Source organism: Adiantum capillus-veneris, chromosome 26, assembly GCF_014529385.1.
Source record: "Adiantum capillus-veneris isolate H3 chromosome 26, ASM1452938v2, whole genome shotgun sequence".
Classification (NCBI taxonomy): Eukaryota; Viridiplantae; Streptophyta; class Polypodiopsida; order Polypodiales; family Pteridaceae; genus Adiantum; species Adiantum capillus-veneris.
In genome coordinates, this window is record NC_140956.1 from 55,189,261 (window position 1) to 55,211,114 (window position 21,854).

Consider the following 21,854-nt stretch of genomic DNA (forward strand, 5'->3'; position numbering starts at 1 on the left):
CCTAGTGTTAATAATAATAAGCTAAACAAATAATTAAGCATAAGATCGCATTATTAAAACTAACAAATTGTTTATATACTCACATCTAAAAATATAACTGTTATAAATTTAAATCTAATAATAATTTAATATTTTAAAAATTTTATTTAAAAACAATATTAAAAATATATAATTTAAAAAATATTGATTTTAATAATTATATATAATATAATTTTTTGTGCAAATGTGTACGTGGCGAATATGTGTGTGTGACAAGCACACACATTTGGTGTGAGGTGTGTGTGTGGGTGTGCGCTCCTTGCCGCACTGTCGAAGCAAGGGACTTGCCTAACACTGTGTGCGAGCCACAGACGACTCCAAGCACACAACTAGCTTAACTAGTAAGCTCAAAGAAAGCGATGGTGTGTCACTCACCGCTCTACGCTTGCTTCGTGGAGGATTCCTCGCCGCGAAGAAGAAGGAGCCGCCGCTTCGCCGCGCTCAACCGCTTCGCCGCCGCCGTGCCGTCATCGCAATGCTCGATCGCACACACTCTCTCTCTCTCTCTCTCTCTCTCTCACACACACACACACACACACACACACACACACATACACACACACACAAGGAGGTGAAGAAGAAGAAGATGGAGATGGAGATGGAGCAAGAGCACTCTTCTATTGCACAAATGAGAGAATAAGTGAATTTTAGGTTTAGTTGGCTTTTATATGAGCTCACCCCATTCACACTTGGGCGCCCATGCTTAGCCAACTAATCCCTTGAATGTCCCAGTTAGAGTGCGCCTCTCGTCGGCGATCACTCTTACCCTTTTCCTATTGGTCCGACAAGCCCGGTACCTGACTCTACCAAATACATAATACACGTCCGTCGTAGGTGATGGGGTGTCCGTGAGCCGTGAGGGTTAACATGCCCCCCTTCCTAATGTAGATTCCGTCCTCGGAAGCTATTGAGTTGAAGCTCGTTCGTCGAGGTGGAAGAGCATTTGAGATGAATGTCCTTAGCCTTCTTCAGTCACTGCAAAATCAAACAACATTGGCACAGTAATTGCATTCTCATAAGTGATTAAAAAGCATATGCAGTTTTAGGTAGACAAATTGATTGGTAAAAGAATTTCAAACAATTTGTCCGCAATGAACATTAAATTGCAATGTAATCAAATGCATAAACAGATGTAAAGGTAAAAAATTAAACAAGTCTGGGGTTGCTAATTTGACGGTCGAAAGGCACTAGAGATCGAATATTAATACCATGGGTAAGCTTCTTAATTTTCTGTGGTCAATTAAGTTGTTTAATCGCGAGAGCCAAGTATTCATGTTCGAGGGCTGACTAAAGGCTATATCTAGAAGACCTTGTAGTTAAGCTACCATAAAAGGAATTTCTCATGAAATCATCGCCTGACTGATTACTTTTTCTTTGACCCCCCAAATTCTTTTCACAATGATTCAATTTTGATGTGTGTGCTTATTTTGTATGCCTTGGGTTTTTTGCTTTTCAAGAAAAAGTGCCCATACTGGGAACTTCTAGGGCTCTAGTACCATAGGCGATACATGTGAGTGAAGTACCCAATCAAGCTGAGATTTCTCTTCCAGCTTAAGATTTTACAATGTGGCACTTTGATTTTTTGTTTGTTCATTTTTATCATTTTAATTTTGTAACTTTGGGGGGTCATATAACACTGATACACCTCCCCAGGCTCATCACACCAGTAAACTCCCTTTATAATACTTAAGCTAAAGGTCAATAGGGTCAAGCCCACTAGAAAGCCCTAGTACATTTCACACAATGCTGCCTAAATCGGATTAAGAACCTAAGTAACCATTAATTATTAGGAAGGCATTCCCCATGGTATTAAGAGAAGATCTCTAACACCTAACTTGGTCAAACTAGCTTAGTCGGACTGCTTGATTTTTAAACCTAGACAAGTGATTATGACAAAAAGACATTGAATTAAATGTTTGATACTAAGCAAATGTGCTGGATATTAGGCTACCAATCACAATCAAAGCAGACAATCATAGATGCAAAATAGATAAGGGGCAATGCTAATGGACAAGAAACACCTGTTTGTGTCGATGGTCGCGCTTGATTTGAAGAGTGAACGAGATAAAGATTCCATGAAGGTCCAAATCCTATCAATAGCAACACGCTCCTGTACACACTAGGAAACAAAAGGAATACCTCCAGGAGGCACATTAGTGGGAAAAGGTACCAACAATTATTGAACACAACAAAAAACATAAGGAACCCTAACCTAATTAGTTGCACTCCCCCTAGAGAGTCAAGGGAATAGGATATTGTAGAGGTTGGGGGGAAACCCTAAGGCTAAACCCCTATCCTCGTCGTCGAGATAAACAAAGTCATCATCCATGAGACCATATGTGCCATCTGTGTAGTCCTGTAAATTTCTTCTTCATCATAGGTGCCCATGTTTACTAAGAAGATCACTAGACGCCTATAGTCATCTTGGTCAAAAGGGTAGGCTTGTGCAATGGGAGAAACGCTCTCTACTAAGTATGGATCAGACGTGGTCAAGAGACGTACCAGCCATTCTAACTCCTCAAAATTCCTCTCACATGCTAGCGTACCTATCAAATCCCATTCACATGCAAGCACTGGAAAGACCATGTGAAATATTTGTGAAAAGTAACGAGGGTACCTCTCACCCAAGGCAAGAGTGGATGACTCTAGTGTACTAGCCATATCTGTACACACAAATAGATGATGGTTAGAGTGCAAATATTACAAGGGTCGTGTTCTTGTGCATAATTTGTTTTTATGATTTTGTGTTATGGCTCTTGCTCTTTTACTTTTTTATCTTGTTTTTGTGAGTATAAGGCTTTATATATACATTCCCTAAGATTGGAGATTAAGAGGTCAGGGAGAAAGGTTGAGAGGGAAGCAAGTGAATAATGGATGTCAACAAACACTCCCCCCTCCCTTGGGTAGATCATACCGTTTGAAATGATTTCGTCACCCTTTGAAACCAATTGTTCCAGTTGGTAATAGGTGAGGATTTTTGCCAGTAGTTTTCTATTACCCTAGGTGCCTCGTCAAGTTGCAAGGGTGGTAAGGTACTCTCCCAGGATCGAACTTGAAGTGGTTCATCAGGTGATTCTTGAACACTGGGAGGTGTGGATTCTTTTGTAGCTTCATGGAGGTCCACTACTATAGATGGAGGCTGTGTAGAAGCTTTTACCTCTATGGATGTATTACATGATGAGCTAGAAGCTTCATGGAACTCCCCCCTTCCTGAGCTAGGTGGAATAAATTGGTTTTGCCTTGGAGCCCAAACTAGCTCTGGACTAGGTGTGTAGCATTCTGTGATCTTTCCCTTCCCACGGTCTGCCATTGGCTTTAGCGTTACACTGTTTGACTCATATGGGTTTGTTGTCGATAGGGAAGGACACATTTTACGTTTAGGTACCCAAATTTCTCATTTCCATCATAGTAGCCTTGGGCTTCTAATAGTCGTTTTGGAATCCATCGTGATTTGGTCTTGACTCTCCTAGAGCGCGCTCTTGGTTTCCAGGGAAATTTTTTCTTGAAATGGATGGGAGGGTTGAGGTAGTTGGAAGTAAGGCCTTGGGGACCCATTGATATGTACTCTTAGGTCGTGCAGGTTGAGTACTTGCAATATTACTGCTTGCTGCAACTACAAGTGTTGAAGTGCTAGGTTCATGGGTAGCCGGCAAAGACGAGTTAACCACCTTGGCTTGTGAATGTTGGCTATCCTTCAACTTTGCTAGAGTTTGCAACGTAGGTGACTTTGCTTGAATGATAGGGGTAAGAGTCGGTGGTCGCGTCGTGACACTACCAGTATCCCAATCAATAGTGCATTTGGTTGCCAACATCCACGTGCGTCCCAGGTTTACGTTGCCTTCCATAGCTCCCGCGGGCATGACTAGAAACCTCTGCACTATGCTTCCATTGTCATAGACAACAGGGGTCTGAAGGACTCCAAGAATAGCAGTTTTCTTTTTATTAATGCCCTTGACTTGCATCGTACTCGGGGATAGGGTCGGTTTCCCTAATTGACACCAAACTCCATAGGATAACAAATTGTGTTTAGCTCCCGTATCTAATAAGGCATTGTATAGTACTTTCCCATAGGGGCTATTTAGCTCAATTGGGTATCGTAGGGGTGGCTCAGATTCTAATGAGTCGTCATCTGTGTCCTCGAAAAATGCTTGCGTGATTCCCAGATTAGCCTCTCGTTGGCGTCTAAGACGTTGTTGTCGTTCTCGAGCCTCAACTCTTGCTTGGATTTTTCTAAGCTCTGCTTGTTCCTTGGCAGCCTTCTTTTGATGGATGGCTTGCAACTCTTCCTGGCTTAGAGGATCATAATATCTTTTGAATTTACTCCCATTAAGGAATCCAATGGTTTCAACTCCATCTAGAGTCTCCACACGAATGGTACCTTGCGGGGTAATTTCACACACTCGATATGGTCCCTTACCAGCGTATTTCAATTTCTTCTTTTCATTACGTACCCCGTACATAAGAACTTTATCACCAACCTTGATGTCTTTATCCTTTAAATGGCTATCAAACCACTTCTTTCTCCTATCCTTCTCCACTAGAGCATTTTGCACAGCTAATTGCCTCTCTTCATCTAGCCTTTCCAGGATATATAATCGCTCCACTAAGGGGTTACCATCCCAACCTTCTTGAGAAGCTACTCGAAGACTAGGAATGACAAACTCCCATGGCATAACTGCTTCTTGGCCATACACCATCTTAAACGGTGTGCAATTAATAGCAACTTTATACGCAGTACGATAAGCCCATAAAGCTGATGTAAGCTTTAGGTCCCAATCAGTGCGATGAGCCTCAACTGTCTTTGTCAAAATGGAGATGAGAGTTTTGTTGGTACTCTCAGCTTGGCCATTTGCTTGGGGATAATAGGGTGTAGACTTGTGGTGAGATATCATGAAGTTTGATGTGAGTTCTTTTATTACTTCATTTATAAAATGAGTTCCATTGTCACTCACAATTTCAAAGGGGCATCCAAAACGAGTGATAATGTTCTCAAAGAGGAACTTAGCTGTTGTTTTTGCATCTGCCTTTTGTGTTGCTTTTGCTTCAGCCCATTTGGTTACATAGTCGGTAGCCACAATGATATATCGTGATTGCGTGTTACGTGCAGGCGAACTAATCGGTCCTATAAAGTCTAAGCCCCACTTTTCAAATGGTTGGGTTACCTTGATGGGATGTAGAGGCATCCTATCACTTCTTTGTGGCTTCTTGAAGCGTTGGCATTCATCACATCCCTTTGCAAAAAGTGATGCATCCTTAAACAGAGTGGGCCACCAATAGCCTGACTGTAAGATCTTTCGGGCAGTCAACTTTCCTCAAAAGTGACCACCAGCTACGCCCATGTGTGCCTCTTGTAGAATATATAAATACTCATCCTCGCGGGCACAGCGTCTAAGAACATCATCTTTTCCTCTCTTATAGAGAGTTCCCGCCAGTAAGCAATAGGGTTCGCAATCCTTGATTAATTTTCGAGCTATATCTTTTCGCAGCTCTTTGGGTGGAAAACCATTAACTAAGAAGTTAACAATCTTTTCACTCCATTCAAGCATTGTCTCAACAATGAACAAAGGAGTATCAGGCAATTCATCATCAACCCCCGTAGGAGCTTCGCCATTAGGGATACGAGATAAATGATCCGCCATGACATGTTTTCTCCCAGGCCTCACAACAACGGTGAAGTCAAACTCAAGAAGAATTAACAACCATCGTGTAATTCGACCTGTGGAACACGGCTTGTTTACCAAATATAGCAATGCTTGATGATCACATAAAACACAAACTTGGTAGCAAGAAGGTAATAGCGAAATTTCTTTACTGCGTAAATCATAGCTAGACCTTCGCGCTCTGTAGTAGTGTAGTTCATCTCGGCATCATTTAATTGGCGACTTGCAAAGCTAATAGGGTAGTCCAATTTATGTTCTCCTGGTTGAGTTAGAACACACCCAATAGCAAAATTTGATGCATCAATATGCACATGAAAAGGTACATTCCAATCAGGTGTTCGCAGGATTTGAGCACTTGTTAGGGCCTTCTTTAATAACTCATAAGATTGATGACATTCTTCCGTCCAGTGAAACTCGATAAGAAGCTTGTACAATGGACGCGCTATCTCGGCAAAGTTTAAAATAAACCTTCGATAATAACCAACATGGCCCATAAATCTTTGAACTCCTTTATAGTTCGTAGGTGGTGGCAAATCGGCAATGGCTTTAATCTTACTCTCATCTGTGGATATCCCGTTCTTGGACACTATATGCCCTAGAATGACTCCATGCTTAACCCAAAATTGGCATTTGAAAGGGTTCAATGAGATGCGATAAAATCTGCACCTTTCAAATATTTTTCGTAGATATAACAAATGCTTCTCCCAAGAAGAATAAACACAAAGGTCGTCTAGGAAAGCTTCACAAAACTCCCTTAGAAATTCTTTAAACGCAGTGTTTATTAATCGTTGGAATGTAGCAGGGGCATTTGTTAAGCCAAAAGCCATAACACGAAATGCAAACACTCCAAACTCTGTGATAAAAGCAGTTTTAGCTTGGTCCTCTAATGCAATTGTGATTTGATTGTAACCAGAGTACCCATCTAAAAAGCTATAAGCTTCCTTGCCCGCAACTCTTTCAAGCACATGTTCTGAATATGGCAAGGGATAATGATCTCTCCTAGTAGCTGCATTAACTTTCTTGAGGTCCACGCACACTCTTAGTTTCCCATTCTTTTTTGGCACAATGACTATTGGAGAAACCCATTCTGAGTGCTCAATAGGGTATATGAATCCACATTGGATAAGTTTTTCAATCTCCTCTTGTACAATTTTGGCGTACTTAGGATTCATTGGATAGGGTCGTTGCTGGACGGGTTTAGCAATGTTGATCATGGGAATTGTATGTTGCACCACAGAAGGTGGAACGCCCTTCATGTCATGATATGTCCAAGCAAAGATATCCTTGTATTCCTTGAGGAGCTCCTTAAGTACAGCCTCTTCAGTTTCGGTAAGGTCTTGAGCAATAAAGACTGGTTTAGACTCCTCACCTGGTTCTGCTAATTCTATCTCTTTAACTACCGCTGGACCATCATAGACTCCACTGCTTCCATTGGTAGGTATTCGTTGGGCTTTGGCATACACAACCTTTCGCTCCCCCGTGGTATAAGATTTAAAATGTTCAGGAGCCGTATGTAAGTCAGCAGGCTCTTGTCCTGACAGAGACCTTTCTTTTAGTTCTGCCTCCTTTTGTTGTTGAGCTAACTCTCGGTTTTGACGTCTTCTTATAGTTCGACTCAATTTCGGCTCTGTAACCTCCAATTGAGCGAGGTCAATGGGTCGCGGGCTGCACCACATGACACTCTGGAGATGTTCACCCCAATTGTCTACTAGCTTTCGATGAGCATCACATGCCCCTAGATAGCTAAGCCATTATGCAGTAGATCTTTCCTTGTTTATCCTAGCTCTCACATTTGCTCGATATTGTCGTCTCTTATATGACCTTTGTTTCTTGTTAAGGTTTTGATTTTGGTAAATGTTTGAACTCGACTCGCCTGATAGGTCTTCGCTTGTATCTTCTTCACTCTCATATAAATTACCATAGACGGTCGTACTAGGCCTTGAGTATTTATTTCCTATACTTGGTTCACTCGATGTTTCCTCAGGTTCTGAATCCATTTCTTCCTGAGATTCCGTTTCTGATGTGTATTGGCCTGAAGCCTTTGAGGAATCATCAGTTTCACTCTCAGGTAGGTGTGCCTCTTTCTTATCATCGGATGTTACATGCGCTACACCTAACATGTTTACTGGTGCAATGTATGGTATCTCTTCCCCATCTGGTGTTACCCAGGTTGTTCCTCTAGCTCCCCATGTATCTATAGTTGCCGCTAGGTGTACCCAATTGACATTGTCTGACTCAGCCATTCCAGGTAGGATATCCATATAAGGAGAGTTCTCCCCAATATCCGTGTCTTTGTTACATGTGTAACAATACTGTAATGGAGCTGAGTGAATTGTTGTGTCTGGTCAATTATCAATGATGAATTTATATCCTAGAGGATGTGTTCGACCACTTAAAAGATCAACTCGAATGACAGAGTCTTGGAACTGTAAGTAGACGTGGTTTTTGGACCAGTCATGCACCATTTTTGCTTCCCTCATGAATGGACGCCCTAAGATCATCTCAAATGACATAGGATGCTTGGAAAAATCCATAACAATGAAAGTCTGCCTTACCTTGTGTCCCAAGACCTTGATCCTGAGATCCTTTAGCATTCCAATAGGCATGATTGGTAGAGTAGCATTAGATTCACCACATTCAAAGTATTGCCCCAACTTGTTAACGGGTACTTCAATTACAGATTCATGTCCCGCTAGGTAAGATGGTGGTGCTAAATGTTCCTCATCATTCATTACCGAGTCAGGTTTGTTCATATGTGCAAACTGTGGTAATCCGGCCCGTAATTCTCCATTGAGGAAGGCTCGAAGAGCTGAGACTAGCTCGGGGTCTTTATATAGTTTGGACATGATGGTGGTTCTAACTTCTGAGGACATGAAATCCATCAGCTTGGCAACATTTAATGGCATCTTGTGGGACGTAGGACCCTGACAAGAGAATGGTGAAGATGGAATCTCCACTTCCTCAAGGGGGTCGGGCATTCCCTCATTGAACATTCTCTCTAGTAGGAAAGGTGTGTGTCCACTTTCAGATGTCCTACCCTCACTCTCTTCCCGAATGATACTCGGTATAGCTAATGGCCTGTAGTTCTTGTGAGGTTGAACTTGTGTGGGAAACACTGTGTCCGACATCTGGATATGTTTGGGTTCAGGTTCTAATTTTCGTTGAGTTTCTTCCACCAAACCCCTCAGTTGTTGGACTCGTTCAATTTCCACTGTTGGGTTTGGATAGGTTCCAATCTTTCTCTTGCAATCCTCATTTTTTGTCTCTCGTGGCTTATCTTGGGGGTTCACAACTGGGTGGTTTAACTTTGAATACTCTTTTGGTGTTCGTCGTAATTCCCTCTCGTGATCCTCCTCACTGGCTTTTTCCTTTGTAGTAACAGTTTTGGTCTCCGTGGTCTCTATCGAATCTGAGTCATCCTCAGGGTCATTCATATACACGGGATCCTCTCCTGTCCCTATGTTAGTCTTTGAACTAGGTTTTGAGCTAGAAGCATTAAGGGATTTCTTTCTTCGTGTTTTCTTCTTTCTCGCTCGGCCAATGGATGCAGCATCTCTCTCTTCGAGGATGTAATTTTGCTTTTGGAGCATCGACCGTGTGAGTGCATTCACTGGTGCTATGTTTATAGTTGGTGGTGTCCCATCAACAATCTCTATTAAGTTCAATGGTGTGATTTTCGGCGTGTTTGGATTGTTAGGACACTGTGCGATCAAATGATCTATGCCACAACGATTACAAGTGAGTATTGGCATTGCCAATGCACTCCCTTGACTTGTTTGCATTAGTGCATCATTCTTTTGCATTCTAATGGGGCACTCAGCTACTCGATGTGGTCCACCACATTCGTAGCACTATAGAGGTGGTCTCCTGGAAAAACTATTAATGTTTTGGCCTCTTGCTGCTAGTGCAGTAGCTTGATATACCGGTTTGATTTGTCCCCAATGGTCTTCCATATAGTACATGGGATACTCCTCAAGCATGTCGACTCCATAGGTGATACTAGAGTCTATGTCCTCTTCGCAATCTACATAAGTACTAGATGACTCGTAACCTATTTGGTTCATAGGTGTAACTCTTGGATGAGGGGGTTGCGGTCCTAGCACTGGAGGTGGCAACGGTGTGGTTTGGACCACATTTTGGGTTCTAGGGACCATGTGCTGTAATGGAAATTGTTGCTCCATGGGTGGGGTAGGCATCAATGCAGGAACTCGAGGTGAGTCTGCCCAAGCTATAGGCGGTCTATTTTCCATGATGCGTTTAAGCATTAGGCAATCCTTCGCTTGATGGCCATACCTACCACACGCGTTACAAGTCCCGTTAAACTTTACTCTGAAAGTAGGGCATTCACTCGTAGTATGTGGGCCGAAGCAAATTGAGCACCATTGTTGCTCCCTTCTTGGATACATATGAGTGTTTTGTGGAGCACGATTACCCCTAAGGCTTTCTTGGATGGCCTTGGTGAGATCTGCCAAAGTCATCTCAGATATCGTTTTCTCTTTCACGATTGGCTTTATCTTCATTGGCTCATGCCCTGACGCTTGTGAGCGACTAGACTTCGGCTTGGCAGACACTCTTTTTTCTGCAATCATTAAATTATCCTCCAATTGGATTGCATTCATGGTGACTGCTTCCCAAGTAGTGATACCTCTAATGACTAGGCCATTATAGATACTTTCATGTCGTAGTCCCCTAATGAATCTATCAAGCAATTGGTTGTTGTTGAATCGCTCGTTTGGATTGCATCGAGAATTCAAATTCTTTAGGTGACTAATGAAGTCTCTCACGGATTCACCTTCTTCTCGTTGGGCTTTCTGGAGCTGAGAGGCTACACCCCAAAGTACTCCCTCTCGTATGTCCTCTTTCAAGAACAATCTCCTAAGAGTAGAGTAGATCGTTTTCTCTTCTACTCTGAAGGTTCTATATCAATCTCCAGCCTTTCCGCTTAGGGTCAAACTCAAAGCCTTACACTTATGTAGCTCATTGTGCTCTTCCAAGGAATCGCACACATGTTCAAAGACTTCCATATGCTTTCTAGCATCTCCGTCTCCACTGAATTTCTGTGTGAGCTTAGCTACTTGAACTGCCTTGCTCCTAGGCTCTCTATTAGGCGCACTATGCATGTTTTGCGCAATAGAGCGACCGATAGTTTGAGCAAATGCTGCCAAATCTCCTATTTGAGCAGGTATAATGGGTGTATGTGCTCCTGGAACCACATGTGAGATGGGAGTTGGCCTTGGCCTTGGCATATGCGCGGCTCTTGGGTCCCATATTTCGTATGGTGGTGTACGAGACGGTGGTCCAAAGTTTACAGGCATGGCCCTAGGCATAGGGGGTGCCTGATATGGCATGTTATTATTAAATGTCATGGCTCCACTTGTATAAGAGCTTGGATAATGCCATTGTGGATTGTAAGCTCTTGGAATAATCGGAGGTGTAGGAGCTACATGAGGCTGAGGTACGACAGGTGCACATGATTGAAATATACATGTAGGTATAGTTGGGGGCACTGTGCTACTAGGCATCGGCGCAGTGTTAACAAATGAACTCCATGGTGTACTTCTTGTCATGCTCACCACTGGGATATGCATGGTAGCCGTAGTGTCATTAAGAGAAAGATGAGCTAGATCTGGGAAGGTAAAGCTGCCACTTGTGGGCTCAGATTGTACTGAGGCTCCCGGCGAAACAACATATGGAGGATCAATGGGGCTCACTGAGGGAGTCTCCATTTGTGATAGGGTTGGTTGGTTGGCCTTTCCCGTATCCAAGAATCTCATTAGGCCTGTTGAAGGCATGTTGATTCCTGTGTTCTGTCTTTCTAACTCGACAATCCTATGGAGGACATCACAGACTTTCTGTTGTTGCTCATCTATGCTAGTAGCACCCGATGTGGATTGTAGAACATCTAACCAACCCACATGATAGGTGTGTCCTGTGTACCGATCAGTTAAAGCTTCTGCTTGTAGGTCATACTCCTAATTTTCGTTTAGGAATATCCCATCTAGGCCTGGCGTGCTGGAGGTTTCCCTTGAAGTGGAAGCATTATTGCTCCCCATAGCTTGCCCCTCCGTGACTGCTACCTTGGGAGCACTCGGTTGCTCGGCTGGCATGATTGTTGTCATAGGAGCCTTTGCTTTCAGGGCTCGACTTTGTTCTAGCCTTCGTAGGTTCTCAATTTCCCTCTCCCTTGTTGCTTGCATATAGCGTTCAATCTCTTGCACTTCGGTAAGACTCCTACCATCGGGTAGTAGAACCTCAGAGGGAGATAGTCCTAAAGGATCAGGAGGTGCAGTGGATGGAACATTCACATGCACACTCTCAAGAAGCATAGGGTCTATTTTAGGCATGAATGACGAATTTACTTCCCCACTCCCTTCATTTATTTCATTAACCGCATGTTCGGAGCGAGTAGCTCTACTAAGGGTCTCTTTTAAGCGACTAAACACGCTGGACCCGGGCCGTGGGCCCATGGCATGCATGTCTTGACTTGAACTATCAGGGTTTGGTGTAGGATACCCCTCCATGACTTCGTAGCCAGAGGAAGAATCACTAGATGTAATATGAGGATCTTGGTTCGCGCTACCTTGAGTTCCGGCCGAAGGTCCAGAACCTAGGGTGGAGGAATAATGGGTGCCCGCGTAAATGGAGGCACTACCAATATACTCGTGCTCTAACACTCGTCCTGAGCATAGATACATGTGACCTCCACACTCTAAACGCGTTGGTGAGTGCCCGTGAAGGCCGCTCACTTAGTTTTTTTTTTTTTGGGTGTTTATAACCCAAGTTTTTCGTTATTCTTGGTTATTTTTTGTAACCAAGCCACAAAATATGGCGTGTAATATCTCAAGATGAGCGTTTTGGCTAAAGGAACGTGCAGTGCTTTACAGCTCTCTATTCGGCTACGTGAAGCCCTCAAAATCCTAAAAATAGTCTTTATAGTCCTCGAAATCCTAAAAATAGTTTTTAAATATAAAAAGGTGTATAAACTATATTTTAAAACTGAGGACTGAGGTCTGGGTTTGAGCTTGGGCTTGGGGAATGATCCCCAGCCCGATCCTTCTTTTTAAATTTTTTTTATAAGTTTTTTTTTTGTTGAAAAAATCGTCGCGGCCGTGCCGCGCACACGCGCACACACACACTTAACCTACACCTAACTTATCTACTTACAGCTAATAGAGATACTGCCACACACACTCTAACACTGTTTACACAGTACTACAGTAGCTAACAGATCTACAAAACCAACCTTACAGAACTAACATTGAACCTTACAGAACTAACATTCTATAGCTAATACCTTAATTCTAACAATACATTGCAAAAAAATTGTAACTCCTTCTTTACAGAAAACAAAAAAGACAGTACAGTGTAACAAAAATCTTCTCCACACAACCACACACCTTCCTTCTTCACAAATCCTTCTCTACACAACCACACACCTTCCTTCTTCACAAATCCTTCAATTGAAATTGCATCACAAGAAAGCGTAAGGTGCTTAACCGAGCTTAGTGTAGGGCATTTCCCCGGTAGCGGCGCCAAAAATGTGCGCTCCTTGCTGCACTGTCGAAGCAAGGGACTTGCCTAACGCTGTGTGCGAGCCACAGACGGCTCCAAGCACACAACTAGCTTAATTAGTAAGCTTAAAGAAAGCGATGGTGTGTCACTCACCGCTCTACGCTTGCTTCGTGGAGGATTCCTTGCCGCGCAGAAGAAGAGCCGCCGCTTCGCCGCGCTCAACCGCTTCGTCGCCGCCGTGCCGTCGTCGCAATGCTCAATCGCACACACACACTCTCTCTCTCTCTCACATACACACACACACACACACACACACACACACACACACACAAGGAGGTGAAGAAGAAGAAGATGGAGATGGAGATGGAGCAAGAGTACTCTTCTATTGCACAAATGAGAGAATAAGTGAATTTTAGGTTTAATTGGCTTTTATATGAGCTCACTCCATTCACACTTGGGCACCCATGCTTAGCCAACTAATCCCTTGAATGTCCCAGTTAGAGTGCGCCTCTCATCGGCGATCACTCTTACCCTTTTCCTATTGTTCCGACAAGCCCGGTACCTGACTCTACCAAATACATAATACACGTCCGTCGTAGGTGATGGGGTGTCCGTGAGCGTAAACAGTGGGGGAGGGGGGCGTGTGGCCCTTCCCCATGCGCCAAGGACACGGTGGCAACGCGTTGACCATGCATGCTACCCCCCTCCCACACAAACACACACACTTGGTGTGAGTGTGTGTTTGTGTGGTAGGGGGGATGACCGAGGGTGTGTGTGTGGGGGGGGGAGGGGCATGCGGCGGCCAAGCGCTGCCATGCGGTAGCGTGTGTCCCCACGTGACCCCCAGGCGCTTGTCCATGGGCCAAGGGTTGCTCGGTGGCATGTAGCCCAAGGGCCACGCGTCGCCCAATGATAGACCACATGGCAATGCAGGCCGCTTCGTGGCCCACGTGGTCTTCCACGTGTATCGTTGCAAGTCGATGGTACACGTGACATGCCATGATGGTCACGTGCACTGCCACGTCGATGACGCGGTGGCCATGTGGCATGCCACGTGTACTGTTGATGTGAGACAGTACATGTGGCATGCCACATGGCCCCAAAAATATGCCACATGTACTATCGCCTAGCGACAGTACACGTGGCATGCCATCTGGCCGTTCCGTCGCCGACGTGGCAATGCGATGGTCACGTGGCATGCCACGTGTACCGTCGACTGTCAATAGTACATGTGGTCTGCCACTAGATGATGCGTGGCCCTTGAGCTACACGCCGCCCAACGACCCTTGGCGCATGGGGAGCATGTCCCCATGCGCCAAGCGCCATGGGGCCATGTGGGGACACACACCATCGCGTGGCAGCGTGTGGCCCTCGCATGCCCCCCTGCCACACACACACACAAATTTGACACACACACACACACACACACGCCCGTGCAAGGTTTGTGTGTGTGTGTGTGTGTCACACACACACACACACACAAGTCTCCCACGCGCGCGTGTGTGTGTGTGTGCAGATGCGCATCCACCATACACACACACAAACACACACGCATCCACATCACACACACCGTGCATCCACCATACACACACACACATACACACACACGCGCGTGCACCCACCTCCCACACACACGCACATTCCATATTTATTATTTATATATATATATATATATATATATATATATAATTTTTTAATTTGAAACCTTCAAAGAGCTTCTAACAGCTCTTTTGCATATCATTCTCAAGCTCTTAGCTCCTCATATCTACTTATTTCAAGTTCTCTATTTCTCTTCATCTCTACTTCCCTATCTTACACTAATTTCTAGGTCAAGCTTTCCCTTGATCCCACTTTCTTTCTCTCAAGCTCTTAACTTCAATTTCTCATAAGCCATACCTTTATCTATTTTCTCTAATTCTTTAGCTAAACTATGAGTACAAGAAATCAATCAAAAAACAATGGTGCCGTGGATGAAGTTTATGTTACTACGTCACAAGAAGTCTCTCCGCGATGCACTCAAGAGAGCGAACAATCTCAAGTCTTAAGCTCTCTAGATTGGACGGTGTGGGTGGAACAACGCAATCGAGTGGAGAATTGAGCCATCATGTGGAAACCACTACCACAATAGAAGACATAGGAAATGAAGCGTTTGGAAATGTGGTCGACAAGCATATTTCTTTGGGTTGGGTGGATTCTCATAGAGCTCCCTATGATGGAAAACTTTCACGCTTACCTCTATGTCGACTTCTTTCAAACCCCGTCATCCGTACGCATGATGACCATGTGGTGGATTTGCAACTCTCCATTGCAAATCAAAGCTACCAACCAACCATGACAAGATTTATTATAAGGGAGCGGATTCTTGGGGATTATCATAAACAATTCTCTTGTCGTGGTCACGCTTCGAGAGATCTTGCAATGTCATATGACTTGGACGAGGAGCTTCGTCTAATCCCCAAGTTTAGTCACATGGTCGAGAGGTACTTTGTGGTTTGGGATGGAAATCACAGATTGGAGGCATGGATGCGGTGGATGAACGAGAACGACATCCCAATTGAGAAGGCACCAAGGGTGGAGTGCGTGCTTGTCGATTTTCAACCCCATGAGACAGGGGAGTTTCTATTGGTTTTGGGAATGATAAACAGGTAAATCCACCTGTTTTTTTGAATGTAAATGCATCTTACTATTTTTGACAATGTGTATTACATCCAAGTGTTAAAGAGGGCCACAAGGGTTTCAATCCCTCACACCACTGCGCATGATATGTTCATGATGAGAAAGCTAGGGTCGACGAACCCAACTTCACTCCTGCAGAAATTTCCGAAAAGAGCGCGTTTGGCAGTAGAGAGGGCTTTGAACTTTAGGGGTCCAAACAAATCAAAGTGGCTAAAATTGCCAATGGATGTCCTTGCTCAACTCATTTGGAAGGTATGCTTGAAAGCAATGCTAAATGAGAATTTGTTTTGATTATGAGTTCTTATTATATATATCTTTCGATTGTGTTCTTGGAAAATAGTAGGAAGAGTTCGATGCTATGTACAATAGTAAAACTGAAGGGTTGCCATCAAAAGGGAGCTTCGACTATGACTTAACACCTGACACATACGAGCAAAGTATCGTTTTTGCGCTATCTCAAACAGAGCAGTATTTCACGCGCAAAGGGCTTGAGATAGCAACAATTGAAAATCCAGAAAATGGCAACGACTTTTTTCAAAAATGTATATCATTTACAGGTTGAGGTAAGCGCGTGCACACATTAGCCCAAAAGAGTAAGTAAATGTTTTTCATGTCTTTTGAAATCTTTCTCTTTTGATTATGTTGCAATGAAAAAGAAGACTCCCTTTTCCTATGCTAAGAAGTGCCACTTAATTGACTTGCTCCAAGGTGGTGATGCAACCTTGAAAGAGAATGGCATAGGGTTGACGGAGAAGGCACGGATCGAGTGGCTTTGCTATCACATGTATTGGTGGCAATTGGAAAGGTGGATCAAGTGATTATGTCCACAAATCAATTTGTTGGTGATCTAACTTGTGTCCTATTATTTGTTGCAGGAGACTGCTTGACATGGCCAAGAAAATCAAGGGCAAGAATCAACACGTTGCCATTCAACACGAGAAGGCTAAAGAGAGACATGGTTGCACACTTGCACACACATTGCAGAAATACAGACATTGCAGAAATATAGACGGAACCACTTTGACAAAGCCTTCAAGAAGTGGAGTGCACAGATCAAGTCCACACAAGATCCCGAAGAAAGACACAAAGATTGGCTCCACATCGGCCCCGCAAGCACCCTTGGCTGATTGGCAATGTGGGAAGAGAAGGAAGACAACTCTTGTCTCCAGTGATAGTGAGAGAGAGCATGTAGTTGAGGAGTATTCTGTAGAGGTTAGCGAGAGTGCTCAGAGCCTTGGTGCTATGAGCCACAATGTACCAACACTTTCCTTCACTCCGAGACCAGTAGGGGGCACCCAGGAGTCACCTCATGTTCACCATCACATGGCAGGGCTGCAGAAGACCTATTGGACATGGCCAGAGTGGTCGGAGAAAACCCTCCAAGTACATGAAAATGGTTAATGTTGTGTTGTTCTCTTTAGCATTGCATGCAAGATATATTTGATCTTATGTTGAGCATACCGATATGCATGTAGAGCAAACCCACCTTGCAGTGCATGCTAGTGTCAAGTGCTTGGCAAAAGCTATTCCAGATGTGTCCTGCAATGACAGGTAAGCCACACTATTTTGCCTTCATAGTTATGTCCACAGTTTTAGTGCTAACAAAGATTGCGCACAATTCTATGCAGTCACTATGTAGATTGTTGGGCTCTCTAGCAGAAAGAGGGCAGATGAACCCCAACTTGAGATTGGGTGGCATACGTTTGATGTACATGGCCTTTCCCTTACACACTAGGCCATATGCAACTAACATGGGTGGAGTTCCTTTATGGAACCAATGGGATAGTGAGCTTGTGGATGCTCCATTCCTTCTTGCAACTGGGTTTCTTTTGGTTGATGGCCTGGTTGTGGCGACATGTCGTGCATAACATTTGTCCATTGTTACTTCGAAGGCAGAGGGAGCTCATTTCCAGTTGTTGAGGATATTGTACATACGGTTGCCGAAGTCTAGCTACACTACTGTTTAGGACTATATGTAGAGGGGGTATGTTGTTTTTTTTAAAATATTGATCAGTATCTTTGGTGTTCACATTTCAAAATATCTACTTGTTAATGCTATTCTAGGTTGGTACTTTGTTGCTAGTCATTTTTTCACCCCCAGAACCGGCGGGTGTCAGCTTTCGAGGTATGATCAAGTAGATGGAGAGATTGCAGCAAATGTACGTGGCTTCTGTAGATGACGACATGTTGTGGGAGAAGCTACCAGGTACAGATCCCACACAGTGGACTCTTGATCGTATGGGCATGCCTTATCGTAGAGATGTTGAGAGGAGCCCAACATTTGCCAGGTGCTAGAAACTTATTGGATGTTTTTACTTCATGTTCCTAAAAAATTGGAGGTATAGCAAATCTAAGGATTTTTGTTGCTTTGTAGGTGGCCACTAGGTACCTTCACAAACATGGGAGATGCTGTGTTGGACTGTTTTGTAGGAATGGGGACATTGGCAGCACAATGTTTACTGCTACGTAGGCATTGCATCAGTTGTGAGAAGGATTGGTCAGTTTTTAGTACTTGTCTAGGGCCGGCTCAGCGCCTACCTTTCGATTTAGACTCGACATTGATGTTTTGTAGGAGTGATAGAGTTCATGTAACTGAGCTTCCAAAGTAGGTGACAGAGCAGATTCATCGACTGGAGCCACCTTTGTCGACACCACTCAGCAGTTAGGGGGGGCAATAGCAGCTCCACATACTACTTTCACTCCCCCAGTGTTGGAATGGCGTGCAAGTGGACCATCCCCCAGTGCATTCAGCGCTTCCACATCTGAGGCCCCATCCAGAGTTGATTCATTGCCTCTTTCACTACCTACAGGCCTCCCCACATATGGTTCGTACCCTTTGCCATTTAGAGGAGTTCCCCCACCATTTGGTGCACTGGCTCCGTTGGCACGACTTTGTTTCCTTCCGAAGCATATGGCCCCCCACCGCCCTTATTTCATCCACCTCACCCATGATATATCCCCCCCCCCCCCCCCCCCCCCCCCCATATGTATTTACTTTTGATGCAATGGAACACATAGATTTGGGGTTTGCTATATCAAATAGACCATAATTGTGTGTAAGGAACTTCTCTTTTTCTTATCAATAGTGTATTGAATGCATCCATGGTGGTAAATCATGTTTTTGTTTGAATGTAAGTTGGCCCTGAACGGGCAATCTTCAGTGTTACATTTTAGTTGAAAGGGGGAGAGAGAGAGAGAGAGAGAGAGAGAGAGAGAGAGAGAGAGAGAGAGAGAGAGAGACGTAGGTAGAGAATCTTTTGGGAATCCGCTCGCCCAATTCTTAAAAAGGGCTCGCTAGAAATTGCTTGCCCAAAAATTGCACCCCTTTGGGAGGAAGATGGATATCGCACCCACAGAAGTGTGCAGCCTTCGAGAGACATGTGGAGGCTTGGGTAGAAGTGTGGATGTAATGCCAAGGGGAAACCCAGGGGGGTCACAGACCTAGGCCAAGGGCCGACTGCTAGGTGTGGATAGGGGATTCAAAATCAGGATGGCCAGGGGCCTATATAGTGGTAGTGCAGAGAATCCACATGGATGAGGGGGGTCTTCCTCATGGCCTCCCTCTCTAGGTGGTCAAGGGAGAAAAGAAGCAGAGCAAGCCATGGGAAGCATGGCTTCTCCACATGCCAAGGAGGTCTCTGAGTCAAAGGCAGCAGGAACAACCTTTGAATGCACGGTGAGGAGCCTAGCAGAGGGGCATGGGAGCGAACTCTCACGCCGAAAAAGAGGAAATAGTGTGGGACAACATATCAGTCGGGACTGGCACCAAAACAGAGTGCCATTTCGGCCTGAGCATTTTTCTCCTTGGTCAACTCCAAAGGAGCAACAATTTGGCCATGGCGAGCGGGTTTGCAACATGAAGCCGCCCTAAGGGTGCCCTAAGGCCACCCTAAGGGGTCTCTCCCACTGCAACCAAACACAAGTAAGGAGGGCCCTCTCATGACTGCCAGCAAGGACTGAGGCAAGAATATAGGGCTTAGCAAGGGCTGAGACAAAGCATGTAGGGCTTGCAACGTGCAGAAAAACAAAAGTCATTTGAATTTGTAAAGCAAAGTGCTAGGGCGAGGCCACCTCGGCATGATTCAAAATTGACAAAGTTCATGAATCCAAAAATTGCAAGCAAGTATGCAAGTGTGAAGATGAAGGGAAGGCAGCTTGACTATTGGGATGTTGGCCAGATTTTTGCAAAGCTCTCGGTATGTTGTCGAAGCTCCCCATTTTGAGTCTGCATTCCAACAAGCCGTCGAGGCCTCTCCCTCTGGACCTGCATTGGTCATGAACAACATGCAAGGAATAATGGAAAGGATGATCGACATGACTGCCATGGATAGATACATCTGCATGAAAATAGCCATGATCTGTGACCAAGAATGGTGATAAGCAGAGACAACAAAGTCATGCAATGACAAATCTTATTGCTAGCATTGATGAAGATGGACGGTAACATGCCCATAATCAAGTTATATGGTTCAAGAGGTTACAATTGCGGCAACCATGACTAGGATGATAACCGCTAAGAAAGAAGATATCTTTTCACCATGATCTTCATGGGAGAAGCCTGCTTGCCCCAAAAGCAGGCTTCTCCCATGCCTGACATCTGGTATGCACATCTATGGCGAATGATCATCAGTTTTGAGATTTTCTATTTTTCACGAATTTTTTCGTTTTATGTATACTTTCATCTTGCAAAAGATAGATCTTCCTCCAGGAAGATCCCGGATACTTGGAACCTATTGGCAACATATATTGTTTGACTTGAGCAAGGGTGCACGGGTGCTTGGCATGGCTGACTATGTGTTATCATTCAAGCTGCCGACACGAGTCTCTCTTTTTCCATCTTCCATGAGTGGAATTTGAATTAGGGCAGGGCTCATAGGCAAAGACAATTTTGATGATTGGTTTGAGCATCAAGGACACTTGAACACATCAGCCATGGGTCGACAAGACGTAGAAAGTGGCTATGGCATGGATCTGCCATGTCCGATGTCATGCAAAATTTTTAAATGTTTGTGTACTTCAAGCCAATGGAGCACAAGCTTGGCCAAGGGCACATTTATGGTACATATGATAGCTCCCTCTCTGGTAGAAGATATGGCTTTGAGCGAGATTCCAACAAGCTTTTTCCTTCACAATTTCAGGAACACTGTCCACAGTAGGGCGACTAGGCCAGCCAATTTCAAGTTTTCTTGTCTTTCTATGTTTAGATCTTTGTGTGAAAAGAAAAGTGCTTTGACAACACTCATGAGAAGCAAGGCTTCTAACTTGTGCCAAGGTACTACCATTGACTTGAGATCAAGGGCACTGGCACACAAGTTTAGGAATTTGGCGATGAAAGGATATAAGCTCACATTTTATGTTTGAATTGTGATGTATCCATGCAAGTACCCATTTTGCACAACACTTTTGATATCGGCTCAAACTCTTCAAGCCTTCATTGTAGCCAAGGGCTTGCACCTTTGCATACACAACATGCCACTTAGGTAGAAGGTATTCCACATCAATCATTAGTTACGCTTCCACTATAACACTAGCTCCTCTGCCAACAAGGACAAAGAAAGATGTCTACTGTTTAAAATGATTTAATCACACTAATTTAATCACACTAATTTAATCACAGGCAAAGCACCATAACTACATCCATCTAATAGAGTCACGACCAAATACAAGGTAGGTGGGTCAAACTGTTTAAAATGATTTAATCACACTAATTTAATCACAGGCAAAGCACCATAACTACATCCATCTAATAGAGTCACGACCAAATACAAGGTAGGTGGGTCAAACTATGATCGATGTTGTTGGGCAGCATCTCTACGAGAGAGCATCGTCCAAACCATTTGTTGTATGCTTGTAGGATAAGCTACAAGTCAAGCATAGAATGCCCAAGAGCATATGCCAAAGGGACTTTGAGCCTCACAGGTTGATACGCTATTCAAATGTAGTAAGGCATGTCAAGGCACTACCTGT